The sequence below is a fragment of the Cricetulus griseus genome, chromosome 2, assembly GCF_003668045.3.
Source record: "Cricetulus griseus strain 17A/GY chromosome 2, alternate assembly CriGri-PICRH-1.0, whole genome shotgun sequence".
Lineage (NCBI taxonomy): Eukaryota > Metazoa > Chordata > Mammalia > Rodentia > Cricetidae > Cricetulus > Cricetulus griseus.
The window spans coordinates 241,655,511-241,669,435 of NC_048595.1; the positions used below are offsets into that span (position 1 = coordinate 241,655,511).

At 39.9% G+C, this 13,925-nt stretch overlaps 1 pseudogene; it reads left to right on the top strand.

Moving 5' to 3' along the window:
• The first annotated feature begins 1,224 nt into the window (after positions 1–1,224).
• On the top strand, positions 1,225–3,004 carry LOC100760432 (annotated as a pseudogene).
• The last annotated feature ends 10,921 nt before the right edge of the window (positions 3,005–13,925 follow it).

Sequence of the window (13,925 nt, forward strand, 5' to 3'; positions counted from 1 at the left end):
TCACTTCTCTACTACATTTCCCAGAATCCTCTTTGACTCCTAGTCCTTGCTTGCCATTGGCCAAACAGTATTTTATTCAACAATCAATAAGATAAACATACAAAGAAGTACACTCCCCATCAGGTGTCTTTCTCAATCATTCCCCACCTTATTTTTTGAGACAAAAATCTCTCACTGAGCTTCTTGACTCAACTAGGCTGGCTGACCAAGGATCTACCATTTGGCAGCAGGATTTGATGCCACCGAACCTGGCTTCTTAAGCTCCAAAGCCAGGTCTTCAGGCCTATGCTGCAAACACTTTACCAATTGAGACACTCCCCAGCCCCAGTACTCCATTCATTCTCTGACTGAATAGTATTCTATTCTAGAGATGTAGCATGTTTCCTTTATGCACAAATATGTAAGTTTTTTTCTAGTTTTTAATAATTATGTATGATGCTATAGAAAACATGGGAGTGCATGTATCTTCATTGTACTGATTCATTCCTTTTGGAGTGGGGATGAAGTTACAGAATCACATTGTATCTCTATTTTTTTATTTTTTTGAAGGGTCTGCATTCTGTTTTTGTAAAGGCTTATAATTTACATTCTCACTGATAACATACAAGATTCCATTGTCTCCAAGGTAACCATATGGTTAGAGGAAACTTGAAGAAATTGGTTCTTTCCTTCTACTATGTGAGTCCCAGGGATCAAACTCACGTCATCAAACTTGGCATCATGCCCTTTTACCCACTGAGCCGTCTCATCAGCCTTCATCATAATTTTGGTTTATATTGTGCTGATGGTTAGTGATGATGAGACTTTTTCATATATATATGCAGGCTGCTTATATGTTCTGTTGAGAGATGACTATGTAGCTCTCTGCCCAAGTTTAAATGGAGGATTTTTTTACTATTGTTATTTTTTTAGTGTTCCTGACTATTATCAGATTTCTAGTTTGTATATGTTTCCCTGATTCTGTAGGCTGCTTCTAAATCTATTGGTTGCTTCCTTTTCAGGACAAAACTGTTTTTTTTTAATACTTTCTATATTTTTGCTTTGTTTCCTGTTTGGTGGGCCATTTCCAAAAATTCTTTGACCAATACAGTGCCATGAAACATTTATTGGGTGTTTTCTTCTAAAATTCTCATAGTTTCATGTTTTATATATAAATATTTAATGCAAGGTGCGTCATCAAGGCACGTGGAGTGGCTGATGCACCCCGCGGGGCAGGACCATGAGATGGACACGCCTCTGCTCTCTGACTGGGACGAGGAGTCAGAAGGATCCCTGGTCTTAGACCAGGAGTTGCAGGAGGCATTTTCCCAAGTACTCCTTAAGCCAGGCCTCAGTGTTGTGCTAGAGAGGCCAAAGAAGGCAGTGAATGATGCGAATGGCCTCAAACAGTGTTTGGCTGAATTCAAACGGGATCTGGAGAGGGTTGAAAGGCTTGATGTTACCCTAGGTCCAGTGCCAGAAGTCAGTTAAACTCAGCCAAGCCCCCAGAACAAGGACGAGAAGCAAGCTGTTAATCTACAAGACGACTTCTAGAGGGATATGAGTTTCTACCACCAGGCCCAGGCTGCAGTGCTTGCAGTATTACCCCTGGCTCCATCAGCTCCAAGTCTCCACCAAGCGACCCACAGACTATTTTGCAGAAATGGCCAAGTCTGATCAACAGACGCAAAAGATTCGACAGAAGTTGCAGACTAAACAGGCTGCCATGGAAAAATCTGAAAAGGCCAAGCAACTTTGAGCGCTTAGGAAGTACGGAAAGAAGGTGCAGACTGAGGTCCTTCAGAAGAGGCAGCGGGAGAAAGTGCATATGATGGATGCCATCAAGAAATACCAGAAAGGACCTTGAGAGCTTGTTTGGAGGTTCTAGCAGGGGAGCGCAGCTACTCCTATAAACCTTGACCGAAGACCGGACTGGAATTCCCCTGGAACTAGAGTTAATAGGTCGTGTGAGCCACCTGAGTGTTGAACTCAGGTCCTCTGCAAGAGCAGCAAATATTTTAAACCACTGAGTCATCTTTCCAGCCCCATTTCTTTCTTTTTTTCTTTTTGTGCAATAGGGTCTCACTGTGTAGCCCTGGCAGACCTGAAACTCACTATTTAGACCAGGCTGGCTTTGAACTCATAGAGATCCACCTGTGCTGCTATTGCTGCTGCTGTTTCTCCTCCTTCAAATTCAATCTCTTGTTAGGAGTTTCTTATCTCCACTGCTTTTCTTTTGTGTGCCCTATTCTAAACATTGAAGGAAGCATTATTGTCTTGTTTTACTCTTCAAATTCATGTATTGTTAATACAGTCATTGGCAGTAGAGTGGGATAGATAGTATCAAAGCAATAAAGAAAAGTCTCTTAGTAGAACTACCTGATAAATATGTTTGGGTCTTGACTGTTGCATGGACCTGGATCCTAAGTCTGCTGCCCCTTAACCACGTTGTCTTAGGCATTGTCTGACTCTGCTCCACTCACTTCTGCTATAAAATGAGGGATCACATAGTCTCTGCCTCATAGATTTATTGTCAGAATAACTGGCAAAATGCTTTCAGTCACAAAGCATTTGGAACTGTGCCTGAACTATATAAACTTCAATAAATGTCTGTTGTATCATAAAAAAAGAAAGAAAGAAAGAAAGAAAGAAAGAAAGAAAGAAAGAAAGAAAGAAAGAAAGAAAGACCAGAAAGGTTTCTCTGATAAACTGGATCTCCTTGAGGGGAATCAGAAGCCTGCCGAACTCGGTGCAAAGGCAAGAGCTAAGGGCTAGCGAATGAGAAAAGGGCCCAATGTCAAAGGACGGTACCAAAACCAGAAGTTTGGTTTTGATGGAAAGAAGGCTCCAAATGGAACACTCGTGAACCAAGGTGGCCCATGGTGAGGGCCCCAGGAAGCCTGAGAAGAAAGGGGCAAATAAGCGACTGGGAAAAAGAACAAGACAGAAAATGAAGAGCAAACCCGCTAAACAGCATGGTCTTTCTATAAAGAATCAAGGAAAAGGCTACACCATGTTGCTTTGATAGCTACAGCTTTGTAGTGTACTTTGAATCCAGTTATTATAATACCAGCTGCTTTCTACTTTTTGCTGTCTTTGGGTATGTCTTTGGGTATTCAGGGATTTTTCTGTTTCCAAACAAATTTTAGATTTTTTCTAGTTCTGTTGAGAATGTCATTGGTGTTTTGAAAAGGACTGCATTAAATCTGTAGACCACTTCAGTAGGGAGGACATTTTAACAGTCTGATTCTTCTAGTCCTCACACACACAAAATGTTGTTTGGTTTTGTTGTGGGGTGTGTGTGTGTGTGTGTGTGTGTGTGTGTGTGTGTGTGTGTCTGTGTCTGTGTCTGTGTCTGTGTGTGTGTGTGTGTTCCTTGGTTTCTTTCACCATTATCTGAGGTATTCATTGTAATTTACCTATTTCATACAACATATTTCTGACATTTGTCATCAGAGCTATGTAAGTTGGGCTATTTTCTTGATTTCTGTTTCAGGTGATTTACTTATTACAAATGTGCAGCAACAACACTGACTTTGTAGCCTTCAAATATAGTTTTCATCATGTCTTTAATGATGTCTTTAGGGTATTCTATAATCATGTTACAATAAACATTAATAACTTAACTTCCTTTTTCCCAGTTTAGATGTATTTTACTTATTTTTCTCCCCAGATGACATTGGCTAGGACTACACCATTGTGTAAAATGAAAGCTGTGAAAATAGGAAACATGGTCCAGCTATTGGGGGAAAGCTTTCAGGTCCCCCTGTTTGGTAAGACATTAGGTTTTTATATATTGCATTTAATTATAATGATGTTTTCCCTTATACCCAATTGGTCCGTGTTTCATCATGAAATGATTTTGAAATTTATCAAATGCTTTTCTGTAGCTGCAGAGATGATCATGTAACTCTGTCTTTCATCCTGTTAGTGGGGTATATCATAGTTTGTTTTATTTTTGTTTGTTTATTTTGGGAGGTTCTGATATAGACCAAACTGCCTTGAGTTCATTGTGTAACTGAAGATGAACTTGAACTTCTGATCCTGCTGCCAGTCTCCCGAGTGCTAGGATTTCAGGCACATGTGCACACTCCCAGTTTTGTGCAGTGTTTGTGATAGGATACAAGACTTTGAGAATGCTAGGATAGTGTTACATCTATCATTTGAATATATTCAACCATCCTTTAACCCATGGATGACTCCTCCTTGACCACAGTGAATAGCATTTTTAGATTTTATAATTATAATTTTATAATTAGGCCACATTTAATTAGATTCTCAACCCTGCATTAAACCAGGCTTAATGTTGTGTCTCCTACAACCCCAGCACTGGTGAGGTGGAGACAAGAGGATAAGAAGTTCTGGGTCACCCCAAAGTACACAGGGAGTTTGTTGCAAGCCTGAGCTATCATTAAATAAATAAATAAATAATGAATGAATGAATAAATAAATAAATAAATAAATAAATAAATAATCAGCCTTTGGACCTGGTCTCTATTTCATTTGTTTTTCTCTGCCCCATATTTCCTTCTTCCTAATAACTTTGGGTTCCTTTGCTCTCCCATCTCTCTTCGACGTGCAGTGATAGGCTGCTTTTTTTGAGATCTTGCTGGGTTTTTTTGTTTTGGTTTGTTTTTTCTTGAGTTTGATGTGGGTGTTGGTTGCTATGAACCCATGTCTTATGAGCTGCCTGTGCTGAATGACTGAGGCCACTCAATTCTGCTTCATGTTAGCTATTCTTCTTTGGCTGTATCCATTCTAAAATCTGTATAGTGTGTTGCAGTTTTGTTTCATGCTCCACATTTTTATTTCCCAGATAGTTGATTGCATCATTTTCATATCTACTGGTGTGTTATTTTACTGCAGTATGGGTTTGTGTAATACTTTCATTATTCTAACAATCATTTTAAGGGTTTTCTCAGACTTCTCTAAGATCTAAACAAAAGCTCATTGGCCACATAATTCACTGATCCATGTTCTGATTGTCTGATTTATTTCCATTTTTATTTTGACTGTCCTCCATAACATTAACTCTTTTATGAGTTTTAGGATTTTTGTTTGTGGGCTAATTTTAAGTGGAGGATCATATTCATTACCCTTTCTTCTCTGGGTCTCCTACTTTTCTTTCTAGAGGGATGACCTGTCTCAGTCAACATGTAACCAGCTCTGATAATAGTAAATGCTGTATATATGTAATATTAATATGCAGTGCACTTCATTTACAGCAGAGTCACTTCCTTGTGTGTCATGTGAAGTTGCCACGTGCTCCCTGGATGTCTTCCTCTTACGATATCAATTTACAGTTGATATCCTCCATCTCCTGCTGCCTAAGAAAGAGTGTGCTTCATGAGCAACAGGACCTGAGCCATCACATGACCCAGCACCAAGAAAAATGCCTAAGAGCAAAAAGTATGTTCATCAAATAAGCAATGGATAAAATAAGCAAATATTTGTATCACTGGGTAATATGTCTGATGGTGTTGCTATTGTCCCAATGTTGAGTATGAAAAGAGCAACTTTCCCAGATACTAGATGTTTATTTCAGTTCTAGTTCAACCATTGCTTCTGTTTTGCTGAGACAATTTCATATTAGGTAGATCGCATAGGCCAATAGATGGAAATCTGGTAGTGCAATATCTCACTCAGCATTTTGCTCCCTAGGTATAATTACTATGATGACTGTAGATTGATGTATTCCTGGTTATAATTCCCTTTGAATCCCAAAGATGAGGGGTTTCACAAAGGCTTGTTTCATTTCTATCTGAATAGAAGCAACTAAAATTAGTTCCAAGTCTTTAATGACCTTGACAACAAGAAAGGTCCTCCCACAAACTCACTTTCTGTCAACATTTCTGAAAATCCTGCAGTCCTTTAAACCTCTCTCAAGTGGCTGCTTGAAACACATCCTTCACTGTGTCTTGATAGCTCACTGAAGATCATATGGGAATCATTTGTTTAAATGCACAAAAGTGTTTCTTGATGTTCCCCAATTACTTTAACTTCATTTACATACAAGCCATTTTATTGTTAAGTCCTTAGATAGCTACTATAATAAAGAATACATATACATGTTTCCTTCTACCATCAGCAAAATTTTTGTTTTTCCAGTAGTAATTTTTAGATGATATCTACACTACATGATTTTTAAACTTCAATTGTTTTACTCACATGCTTTTTAAAGGAAGTTAATAACTACTATCTGAAAATTAGAAGATTTTTTTAAATTATGTGCATGAATGGGAGGGGATAGATACACGTGAGTGCTGGTGTCCATGGAGGCTAGATATCCTGGAGCTGGAGTTACAGGAAGTTGTGGGACAACAGACATGGTGCTGGGAGCCAAGTTCAAGTCCTCTGAAGAGCCATAGCACTATTAATTGATGAACCATAGCTCCAGCCCCAATGAGCATAACTGGATGCAGGCATGTAGAAGACTGCCGATAGATCCATATCTATCGCCATGCACAAAACTTAAGTCCAAATGGATCAAAGACCTCTTAGAAGAGAAAGTGGAAGGTACACTTGAACAAATTGGTACAGGAGACTGCTTCCTGAACATAACACCAGTAGCACAGACACTGAGTTCCACAATTAATAAATGGGACCTCCTGAAACTGAGAAACTTCTGTAAGGCAAAGGACACAGTCAGAAAGAAAAAAACAGCAGCCCACAGAATAGGAAAAGATCTTCACCAACCCCACATCAGACAGAGGGTTGATCTCCAAAATAAACAAACAATTCAAGAAGCAGTCACCAAAACAACAAATAATTCAATTAAAAAGTGGGGTATAGAACTAAACAGAGAATTCTCAATAAAAGAATCTAAAATGGCTGAAATACACTTAAGAAATTGCTCAACATCCTTAGCCATCAGGGAAATGCAAATCAAAACAACTCTGAGATACCATCTTGCTCCTGTCAGAATGGCTAAAATCAGTAACACCAATGACAGTCTATGCTGGACCAAAAGGAACACTCCTCCATTGCTGGTGAGAGTGCCAACTTATACAGCCACTTTGGAAATCAGTATGGTGGTTTCTCAGGAAAATGGGAACCAGTCTACCACAAGGTTCAGCAGTTCCACTCTTAGGCATGTACCCAAATGATGCACATTCATACAATAAGGACATCTGTTCAACTATATTCATAGCAGTAATATTTGTAATAGCCAGAACCTGGAAGCAACCTAGATGCCCCTCAACCAAAGAATGAATAAAGAAAATGTGGTACGTTTACACAACGCAGTACTTACTCAACGGGAAAAAAATGGAATATTGAAATTTGCAGGCAAATGGATGGAACTAGAAGAAACTATCCTAAGTGAGGCAACCTAGTCACAAAAAGACACACATGGTATGTACTCACTCATATGTGGATATTAGATATAGAGCAAAGGATTACCAGCCTACAATCCACACCTCCAGAGAAGCAAGGAAACAAAGGAGGATCCTAAGAGAGACATACATGGTCCCCCAGTAAAGCAGAAAAGACAAGAGTCCCTGAACAAATTGGGAGCATGGGAGAGGGGAGAGGGGGATAGGAGAAAGAGGAGGGGAGAAGAGAAGGGGAGAGAGAACATGAGGGATCAGGAAGATTGAGTAGGGAGAGGAATAGAGGAGAGAAAGAAAAGAGACACATCAATAGAGGGAGCCACTACAGGTTTAAAGAGAAATCTGGCACTGGGGAATTGAACAGAGATCCACAAGATTGACCCCAACTAGGAACCTAAGCAATAGTGGAGAGGCTACCTTAAATGCCCTTCCCCCTATAATGAGAATGATGACTACCTTAAATGCCATCCTAGAGCCTTCATCCAGTAGATGGTGGAAGCAGAAGCATAGATACACAGCTAGGCACTGATCCCAACTCCTAGAATCTAGTTTCAGAGAAGGAGGGAGTGACCAACAAAGGGGTCAAGACCATGCTGGGAAAACCTGCAGAAGCAGCTGACCTGAGAAAGTGGAAACTCATGGAGCCTAGTCTGACAACTAGGAAACCAATATAGGACCAAACCAGGCCCCCTGGACAGCTTTCATCCAGTAGCTGATGGAAGCAGAAGCAGGCACCCACAGCTAAGCACTGAGCCATACTCCTGGAATCCAGTTGTAGAGAGGGAGGAAGGGTGAACAAATCAGTCAAGACTGCTGACCTGACCTGACCTGACCTAGTGAGAGCCCACAGACCCTAGTCGTAAACCTGAGGAACCAGCATTGGATTGAATCAAGCCCTCTGAATGTGGATGCCAGTGAGGAGGCCTGGGCAGGCTATGGGACCTCTTACAGTGGAACCAGTACTTATCCCTAGTGCACAAATGGACTTTGGGAGCCCATTCCCTATGGAGGGATACGATTACAGCCCAGATATATGGAGGAGGGCCTAGGCCCTCCCCCAAATGATGTGACAGACTTTGATGATCCCCCAGTGAAGGCCTCACCATCTTTTGGGGGTGGGTTGGGGATTGTTAGGTGGAATGGGAGGATGGGAGGGAAAGGGAATGTGGGATTGATATGTAAAATTATTGTTTCTAAATTTAAAAAAAGGAAGACAAAGAAAAGAAAACTTCTTTAATAGTCAACACAACCTATTAACAGGCTATAAAACCCGCTTGCCACTAAGCTCACATGGCTAAATTTTACTCAATGTCTCTTTTAGTTTATACTATCAGGAAAATGTGGACATTTTTTGGCCTATGATATTTGATCCTTTTCCTAAATTCATCATATTCTGATCTCTTAATACAAATAAATACTCAGAAATTCATTTTAAGATTCAAATTTCTAGATGACATAATTACTTTTCACAAGCCTGGGCATGATGGTGCACACCTTTAATTCCAGCACATGAGAGGCAGAGACAGGTAGGTATGTGACAGTTCCAAACCCTGTATCAAAAAGAAAAAAGAAAAAACCGAAACATTTTTGTGGAAAAAGCTGTTCACTACACTGCCTCTACTGGTCACAGACAAGCTTGATGGGAGAAAACCATAATCAGTAATTATGGTAAATAGTTCACTTGTCTCATGCACTGTTCCTCTAAGCGACCACTGAAGTTTTCACACTCAGTACCATCACATGAAATAATTATACTGGCAATATGAATAATATTGACAACAAATATTAATTATGAAATGTTAAAATTACTTTTAGTGATACACCAGTATTTCATTGACATTTTGTTCCTTCAAGTGAAGACCAAGGTGCCCCTTGGTGTGGTGAACAACGTTCATTAATCCTACAGTAGGGCATGCTGATTTTATGTATAATTCTAGTTAAATATTGTTGGGGCGAAGGAACCTAACTCTGATTTTGAGGTCCAGGTTTTCCACAGTTGTTCGCAGTCGTCTTCCTGACCGAGTCCCCAGCAAGCTACCAGCTCTCCAGGACTTGGCAACCTTTCCCCTCCCATCGGTGACCCAGTCAGCACTTATCCCTAAGGCCCAGGTCTACTTAGAGAATGACAATTTGTAAACATAGATCAGAACATTATTACAAATAAAATGTACTTGAATAAAATAGTGTGTTGTAGGTTAAAGCATATTTAATGCTTAAAGGTTTAAAAGAAACTGTCAGATGTAAAAAACCACAGAAATTCTTAGGTCCTAAGAGACAACAGCTGTTTGACTACAGACTATGTAAAGAATTAAATATCAGCTCTTTCAAAAAACTTTCTAATGTAAACATTATTGGTCCTTTAGGAATTTCATACAGTGTGTTTTGTTTACATTCACCCTCCCTCAAGAAGCCCTTGCCAGAGCCACCCCCATTTCCCTTCCTTAAATTCTACTTGTGATCCCGTGATGACGGTAGCAGCATTGGAACCCAAAGGAATCCATCTTGGACATTCCAAAATGGCTTGTCTTGTCTCTCCTGATAATGAAAGGGAAAACAATAAATAATATTAGCATTCCAAGATAAGCAACCAAAAGAAAGCCTGGAAGATAGCAAGGGGAAGACGAGACCCTGTAAGATACAGATGCAGAGAGAGCAGCCCTGTTGCTACGAGTCCACTTTGCACTGTCCTCTGTAAGCCAGAGCCCAGAGAGAGCATCCCTGTAGCTGTGGGTCCATTCTTCACCGTCCCCCAGTAAGAGAGCCCAGAGACAGCAGCCCTGTGGCTACAGGTCCACTCTGCATTGCTCCTAAAGAGTTGCAAATTTTTGTTTAGTTTGCTTGTCTCCTCATAAACAAGGTTTACCAGTGACCTCTTTACCCTTTCACAAACACATCTATTGGCAGCGCTGGAGATTGAACATGATGGCTTGTACCCTGCCACTGAGCTACACCCCTAGCCCTGTAATTATAACATTGTGCAACCTCCTCAAAGCAAATTTCATGTTCTGTATGACATTTTCTGAAGGCACTGAATAACCTGGCATGTATTAATAGTCAAAAAACTGTAATAAAACTATAACTCAGTTTTTTTTTCCTGTCACCAGACTCCATTTCTTATCTACTGTCTGCAATACTACCAAAACAATCTTTCTAAGCCATAAATATCACCATACCTTTAAGTACCATTTTATAATGCCTAAAAGTCATTGGTGTTGTATTAAAATGACACCTAACAACTAATCATCCAACTCACAGATCAAAAGATACATCTTGTAGTGTTCGTCAGAGAAACTTCAACTTAGCAGATGACAGCTAGTAACACAGAGACCCACCACTGGCCATAGTACAGTGAGTAAGACTGTGAAGTACTCAGCCTGAATGGGACCTTATATCCCACCCTGCTTCTCCCAAGGCTCAGGTACCATTGCAGAACATGGGTGGCAGGTGACGACAGATGTGTCCTCCACACACAGCAGGGAAGCTGCATATAGGAGCTCAAAGTTAATGTGACATCCTCTGTGCTCCAGAACATTTTTGATAATTTACCTCACAAAACATGAAGTTTTATAAATCTCTTCACTTGTACCTAGTTGCACTATGTTTGTCTGTAAAGCGGTTAGCTCCAATGGTTAGAGTACAGGGCCAAGAAGGTGTTGTTGGGTGTTGGGACGTATTTATGGAGTTAGGTAGAATTAATCCATCCAAAACTACATTTACATTTTCATTCACCATGACAACCAAACTATCCTTGACAATGGGGACCACTTGTAACAATGTGAATGAATGCTGGCAGATACAGGAATTTGGTCTATGTTCATTCTAAACCAAATAAGATGAAAACATGTCAGAAGCAATTTTATCCATTTTCATGAAGTGGCTTAACGGGGAGGAGGAGAAAGAGAAAGGGGAGACAGACAGACAGAAAAACTTTCCAGAAGTTCAGTCAGTTACTGAATGTCTAACATCTGTTCACTACGGTTGCAATTAATTTGTTATGCTTTTAAGCCCCCCCCCAATACACCTGTCAACATTTGTGGGTCCTCTGTTTAAGATTTTGTAAATAAATAGAATCTATAACTACACTATTTATAAGAAATTTTTGGAATATTTTTAAACAAGAACAATAGTAAAGATTAAGCATGCACTGAGTGCTGGAACTTTGGTAAGAATGTGCACTGATCATTTACCAACTCAACAGCCACATAAAGGGTTACTCATCCCATTTACAGACAATATAAATATTGTAGCTCAAGGAGTTTTTTCAAGTGATAAAGAACTAAAGCTTTGAATAGATATAACTCATTCTTCAGCTCATATTATAGACTGCTGTATTACTTTAGCACATAGTTAAATGTTCAACAAACATTTTTGCATAAATGAACCAGCTGTAGGAGTACCTGTGTTTACCTTAAGACAGAAATGAGGCTTACATGCAACACGCCCGACCTGAGTGTGTGCAGCACGTTATTAAGGAATGTACTTTAGAGTTTAATCACATTACTTTCACCCCAGTGACCAGTGCAACCCTGAATGTTAAATTATGCTTCTAGTTTTATAACTAATCAATCTTTTTCATTAAAGTCCAGTGAAGCAGACAATGGGATAATTACTGCAGAATCATCTTAATTAAAAATTTTAGCTTCTAATTAAGAGTCATTGTTTATCTCACCAGGAAACAGTTAGAATCCATGACAGGGCTGCCCCTGTTCATTAAATTTTTAGTCCTTTTTTGAGGTTGGACACAGCACATGATATCCTTGCTAGTATGGGCATGTAGGTTTATATGTGCACATATAGTCACATATAAAAAGAAGCAAAGGGCAAAAAACACCAATAGAAAGTCTCACTGAAAGTCTTGGCATGCTGTTTATGTCTCAACTAATTATGAAATGTTCAAAGTGAATTATTTATATGCTGATTGCTAGCCCAATGTCTAATTATATCCACATCTAAACAAAGCTGCCTTAAAACCATCATGTGTCAGGCATTGGTGGTGCGGGCCTTTAATCCCAGCACTCGGGAGGCAGAGGCAGGTGGATTTCTGTGAGTCTGGACTCCAGATCGAGAGCCAGAATAGGCTCCAAAGCTACATAGAGAAACCCTGTCTCGGAAAAAAAAAAAAACCCATCATGCATTTAAGCAGGTAACTGAATGGTAGCTCAAGTCTCTGCAGCATAAAGAAATAATTATGTTTTCCCAAAAACATTTCTAGAGATCTCTTATCACTACTAAAACCGTGTGTGTCTACTAAAACCTTGGAAGCACATGTCAGTCCACATAGTGTGTGAAATTCTATCCATTCAGCTGGCAGATGCAGCCATAATGTCTTATACCTGGGGAATGCCAGTCTCATTGCCCAAGACAGCTGCACCTCAGCCCTCAGGTGGGAGTGCAATGCAATCTGTGAACAAATGCTGTCATGTGGGTTAGGTCACTATCCCTTGTCTTGACAGTGAGAAACAATGTGCCTGTACCACACCCCCAATTCAGGGACAGTGAAAAGCATCATACTAAAGAGATTTTTCTTTGCTATAAACTTAGTTCATGGATCTGAAGCCATCAAATGTGAGCAGAGACACAAAGGAGATCAGTAGGGGGATGAGGGAGAGACAGAGACAGACACACACACACACACACAGAGAGAGAGAGAGAGAGAGAGAGAGAGAGAGAGAGAGAGAGAACTGTGGGAAAATTTAGTCCTGAAAGTACTATCTTTGATTGGCTGCTCCTAAGTGTTTCTGTTAGGAAAGCTGAAGGAAGGCAGGATAGGGAGTATGGAGTGGAAGTGGCTAAGAATAAATAAAAATTATCATCAGAATTGGCTTAAGAATAATTTAAATGTTATGCATAAAACAACAGCTCCCATGTAGCAATACTTGCAAGCCAGATGGCTTCCATCAGATGCAACAGTGACCAGCATGACATCCCATATGCTAAGAGCAAATTGAAATAAGAGATAATGGGAAAGCATGGAGTTGAAGCTACCTGCTATGGCAGGTTTTCAAATCCTCTTCTGAACAGTCAAGATGCAGAAATCTGAGGAAGAAACCATTACCCCCTCACCATCATCAGGCTGTTTTTTCTCTCCCTGTACCACACCACCAACTCAAGGACAGTGAAAACATTAGCTCTTTAAGTTTTTGCTTTGCATGATAATCATAGAATCATCTTAATGTTCAACATCATGACGAAGAACTTTGAAAACCATGTTAAAGGAAGGGGTTGACAAAGAGTGAAAACTGTTTCACGATACTAACAATTGTTCTCAGTGTGGGAACAAACATTAAAAAAGAGTCATAGTATAAGATGCCACCACCAAGCTGCTAGACACACCTGGATGTATGTGTGCCAGGTTCTATCCCATGAAACACCCTCTTTAACACATAGTGTGGGTTAAAGATGCACACATCTGGACTTGCACACAAACACCCACATTCTAATCTTAAAAAAGGGACTTTTTTTCTGAGAACAATCTGTACATATTTCCAATTTTTTTCCTTCCAGGAAAACAACAAACTCAGCCCAACACATATTTCACTAATGCTAGCTATAGTCCTTTAAATACTGTGAACTATAGCATGGTTCACTGTTTATTATAACCAATGCTCTAACTAT